The 5,725-nt window shown below is 40.1% G+C and overlaps 1 long non-coding RNA gene across 1 annotated transcript; it reads left to right on the top strand.

Annotated features, from left to right (window-relative positions):
* The first annotated feature begins 299 nt into the window (after positions 1–299).
* LOC119907780 lies at positions 300–3,380 on the top strand. Its single transcript, XR_005445132.1, has 3 exons — positions 300–477; positions 1,162–1,732; positions 2,802–3,380. It is a non-coding gene; the product is annotated as an uncharacterized LOC119907780 (long non-coding RNA).
* The last annotated feature ends 2,345 nt before the right edge of the window (positions 3,381–5,725 follow it).

The following is a 5,725-nucleotide window of genomic DNA, read 5'->3' as shown; positions in this document are numbered from 1 at the left end:
TGAAGGTAGCAATGTTGTTCTGTGGAATCAAGCCTCATGAGAGTAGAGAGAAGATCTGTTTTTGGATTGAAGGGTTAAGGTTAGTTAATGTGTTCTCATTATCTTGACATATATGGTTATCAGTTAATAAGTGTATATGTATTGAATATCTTTTCTTCTTGTTTCTTTTGTAGCGTTATATTGTTCCTGTGACACTGAGGGGTCTTAGTGCTACAGGAAACTGGGGGATTTTCCTGATGGAAAAGCACTTGGCCACAGAGTGATCGTTGCACGACGAAAATGTTCTGATACTTGTTTTTGTGACCTTAAAAGGCCACAAAGAGAAAGTACCAAGGTTTCAAAAGAGTGGCACAGTTATCAGCCGGCCATGTTTTCTACGTGGCTGTAGTTTTGTAGGGGTTTATATTAGGGAAAAGAAGGAGTAGTCTTCAGGCATTATTCCTGAAGGTGGAGGGAAGAACATCTCAGACAAAACTGGTCAGTTATGTCTCCTACATACATAACATTTACTAATTGTGTATAACATTTAGACCATTTCAGTGGCTTTGGAGTTCCTGAGTAATCACCAAGATTCCAGGTTCTGATAGTATAAAACTCTCCTTTAATTTAACTCCACTTCTCCTTTCATTCTATTTTATTCTTTTCTTTAATTATAACTTTATGTAATCACAACACTAATTGTCATTTTCATATATATTTTGCACCTTTGTATGTTTAATAAATAATTCAAAATTAAGAAAGTTTGATTCCTGATTTAATTTAAACAAATTAAAAACAAGAGCAGATCAGAAAACAGAGAGGTTTTTTTTACCAAAATATTAGAATATCTATCTATAGAACATGAACAATTAGGTACAACCCACTGTCTCTAATATAAGCCTGTAAATAAAGGCCTCTGAATTTGAGAAAATTAACCCTTCTGCCACAACATACTCTGTTATAACTGGCTGATCATAAATAATTGAATTTAATGCATAAATGGGGAAGTCTGTGAGGAAAACAGGGTTTCAGTTTAATCTTCATTCATACATCATTTTACTATTTAAACAACAAGGGTACAAAAACAGACATCTGGGGAGGCATGACATCTTATTCATTGTACTTCATTGTCCAGCAAACAAAGTTGGCCAGATGTTTGATCCCTCTGGGCTTTGTGCACAGGACTAGGCAGTGAGAGCATCCAGACTATCTCTGCCAAATGCAAAGGAAGACCCCAACTCTGAGATCCATGCAGCAGGCTGCAACGCTCTGGCTGCGACGCCTTGCCCACCAAGCCAGATGGAGGGCTAATCACAGGAACAGCATGCAGCTTGAACCCCTGAGTTAGCCCTGCCTGTCTGGACACAAAGCAGGACACTAAGCTCTGTCTTTCACTGTACTGGACTGTCACACTGCTGTTTGCTTGCTCCATCTGTCTTCCTCACTCTCTGATCCTTTTTAGAAGTTTGCCACACTGCACACCCTGTTTCCTGTCACTTTATTGTCCTCAAACATTAGAGAGATCCACTGAGAAACTCTAGAATAACTCAGTGGACAGAGAACAAGAGGAACAATTTATGAATCTCTTTCATTCAAAAAGATACAGACCCAGTTTGTTTTGTTGTCAGCTCCTGAGTATTCCCCAGAGAGGCGCAGTTGCAGGAGATAAGAGGGACTATTCGAGGTCGATGGTATTGAGCCTGGATTCCTGTCCCTAACGAGATTAGCTGCAAGAGAGAGACAGAGATGTTAGGTAAGCCACAATTTGAAAAGAATTGTAGGTTATAGATTATCTGTAACCTTGTTGTGCCCAGAAAGCCCCTCTTCCTAACACTGATCTGTCAATGACACAATTCCATCATGATGTGATTCTATGTGTTTAGTTTGCTGTAAATCACAGTGCAGGTGTTCAGAATCAACAGTGTTTCAAACACAACAAGACAGAGGCGGGTTTTGGTGTGTTTGAGGTAGTGTATTTGTTGATTTAATTTGAAGACATTCTTAAAGCATCGGAATTAAAAACCTTCATGTTGTGGCCTTTCAATAAACATGTTAATAATAACTCAAATGTGATTAAGCAAAGTTGTGACCTTCATCAGGATAAAATACACTAAATTACAGGCTTAAATATTTGAATGATGGCCACGTAACGGGCAGAGAGGTTTTGGAGTTGTTTCAAATACCATCCATCCATCAAAGTCCATCTCTGTGCATTGGTTGATTCGAAACTTACTTCAGAATAAGATAGCTTGTCAAATACTGGGTAGAGTACCACCAATTTGCTGAGGATTTATTACTTTGGTGACCCTGTGATCTTGTGTCTCGCACTGCCCATCAGACCAAATGTAAAAGTTTTGATCAACACTTTGGTAGTATCTTAGGAACTTGGCCCTTGTTTTTGTATTTCTTTAATTACCATCATACTCACCAAGATAATTGCTTGGATCTCGGACTTGGGGGGGGAAACCCAAACAAATCAAATTTTTATTAAAACATGCTAAAGAGTTGGAATGGAGTTTAAGTACAACAATCATTTATTTTTCAGTGGAAAGTGATTTGTTTCTTTGAGAGAGAAGGATTTATAATTTTCATTTGATTTCTTAATATTTATAATCATGTATTTATAGATTTTTTAATCAATTCATTTAACAGATTTATGTCTATTTTTCCAATATAATTATGACCCGTCTAGCCTTCGATATATAATTTTATCCCATTCATGTGTGCAGGAAGCCAACAGTAAGTCAGAGGAAGTCTTAGGACATTGTTACAACCCTAAGGGTCATGTGTTTGGTTTGGGGTGTGTTCCTTCTCTCTCTCAGGTAGTGGCCCTTCCCCCAATGCCTCTGCTGCATGAGTGAGTGTCAGCAGGTGTGCCTGATCACCACTCAGTGCCTGGAGAATAAGAAGGCTTGGGTCTTTTCACACTGGCGACCTGTCCAGGATGTATCCCGCCTTTCGCTCGATGCCAGCTGGGATTGGCTCCAGCCCCCCGCGACCCTGTACGCAGGATAAGCGGTTGGCGATGGATGGATGGGTCTTTTCACAGCACTCGGTCTGTTTCCCTTGCTACCTGTTGTGACCACACTGCAGACCAACACCCGTGAGCAGACCACTGCCAACCAGTCAGCCCAGCGGACAGGGGAAGCCCATTCAACCAGTGGGTTGAACACCGACTTAGATCTTCCGTGAGTCCAGAACAGTGTCTGGTTTTAACCTCCTCGGTGGAGAGAGGACTTTTCAGCTGTTCATTTAGTGTTGAACTTTGCTCCCTCAGTTACTTAACCTGTGTGTATTGTTGTCTTACTTTGTTGGCTCGCTGTCTCCTTTTGAGAGATTAGTTTTGTGTTGGTTTTCCTTTGTCAATATTGTAATAAATACACTTCTTAGTTTGCACATAACCCTGACTTCCTGTCCTCTTTTGCCCCGGTTTTATTTCAAATATTGTTGCTCCTCCTCCCCCTGGACTTACCATCCGGAAGAATGTAACAGACATATATGCTCTCAACCAGCTCGGGTGGAGAGTGACTCTTGTTAGCATACTCTATAGGTCCAAAAAACATTGAAGCATGAAGAAGACTCAGGTGACTTTTTGCTCAGTACCATCTTTGAAAACTATCCAGTTGTGCTACTTACATCCATAACAATGACTGACCTGTTTGAATCGCTGAACAAATCAGACCGCAGGCAAAATAATTCGCACACTTCTACCTCTAGGGGGCCTTGTTAGCAAGGTCAATGCATTTTGGCTTGGAACTCCCGCATACGATGGCGGATATCAAAAACCTTATATCCACTATTCAGCTCGATTCAGGGGATCGAGCTGAATTTCCTGGTGTAGGCCACGCCCATTTCTGCCCAAACTTTTTTTTTTTCGTAAAATCGCGAAAACTGAAAAACCTCCTTTAATCAAACTTGCCATGGACCATCTCTGGACGAAGCTGATACAGGCTTGTGCTCCCCAGATCGATATGCATAAAACCAATTATAAGCTAAAAAAATTTCTGCGAAAAACGCTAAAAACAGGAAGTGATGTCATATCTTACTTTGGAAATGGCCAAATTTGAGAAAAACACCAAATTTGAGTATGTTATGTGCCATGACCTCCTGACAGACTGTACAAAATTTGGTGCAACTAGCCCCTAGGTGGCGCTATTTAACACGAAAAATTCAGATTGACATGAAAGTTGAGCCGAATTGTTGAGGATGGTCCCCTGACTCCAGGGACCAAGTTGACCCAAATAAGTGCATAGGTGCCCCTGTTGTTGCAGATTAAAGACTTACATTCATTTTTATATCTCTATAACCACAAGTCCGATTTATACCAAATTTGGGGCAATTGTTCCCCATGGGCCCCTGATGACACCTGAAATATTTGATGCAATTCGGCATAAAGGTGGTGCTATAATCGAAGCTTTATAACGTGTCCTGTTGATTTGAATGGGATTTTGAACCAACGCACATTTTGCCTCATAACTACACACCACTACATAACACATTCATAAACCTTATATCTACGTGTTTGGGGGATGCTGTGGATTCGTATGGTATAGGACACACCTTTGTGCGATGGCGTTAACATGTTGCTAAATCAAAAACTGAAAAAACAATTTTTATTAACTCCTCCTAAACCGCAAGTCTGATCGGCAACAACCTTGGCACAGACCATCTCTGGATGAAGCTGATACAAGCATGTGCTCCCCAGATTGATATGCAAAAACTGTTCCAATTATAAGCTAACAATTGTCTACGCAAAAAGCTAAAAACAGGAAATCATGTCATATCTTAGGTTTGGATTGGCCGATCAACACCAAACTCGAGGGCCTTATGTGAAACGACTTCCCAAAGGGCTGTCTGGAATTTGGTGTCAATCGGTCGGTAGGTGGTGCTATTGATCTTATGTCAAATAACACTCACATTGACATACATCCATTTTATATCTCGGTGACCGTGTCCCTTTAATTTCAAACTCTGGACATTTATTTGCCCCCGAAGGCCATGGCGGGGCACCCGGGTCGACACGTGTCAGCCAGGGTCGTGGCTGGCACCGGGGGGCTTGGATCCCGCTTACAACTGCTTGCAGTTCTAGTTTTTATTGGTTCAGTTCTGCTTTCCTTAACCACCTTCTATCTGGCACCTATTTCTAGGATAAACACCTAAAATCACATATCCAAATTAAATCAGTAATATCTCCTCAACCATTAGGCCTAGATGCATAATTCTGGTCTCCTTTGAAAGGTCAGAAGCTAAGGAATATAAATCCATTGTAGATTAACATATTTATTTTACCGTTACAGACTACATGGATATGAAATACAGAAAAAATATAATATTTTCATCCTCGCCTGGTAAAAAAAGCTTTATTTTGATGCAATAAACCATCAAAACCATCATAAGGTAGACTATAATGCACCTGAATATCTTCTAATACACCTAGAATACAACTGTAACTGTAAATTTGATGAAAAGAAACTGATATACAACAGTTATTACAAAAACAAAAATATACCAGGCGAATGTCCATGTTTTGGCCATATTTACTGTTTATATGTTCACTTTTATTGGTAGTTAGCTTCAAAACATTATTTCTCTCCATACAACCACGTTCCAAATAACATAAAGCTTCCAAAACACTGAAATATGCTCCGTACTTGTATAGCGCCTTTCTAGTCTTTTCAACCACTTAAAGCGCTTTTACACTACATGGTCTTGGAATGATGTGCAGACCAAGCATAAACTTCAATCC

The sequence above is a fragment of the Micropterus salmoides genome, unplaced genomic scaffold (assembly GCF_014851395.1).
Source record: "Micropterus salmoides isolate LMB-PRFRI ecotype aquatic unplaced genomic scaffold, ASM1485139v1 Ms_hic_scaffold_17, whole genome shotgun sequence".
Classification (NCBI taxonomy): Eukaryota; Metazoa; Chordata; class Actinopteri; order Centrarchiformes; family Centrarchidae; genus Micropterus; species Micropterus salmoides.
The sequence above is the reverse complement of the archived record's forward strand: the minus strand, read 5'-3'. Positions and strand labels throughout refer to the sequence as shown.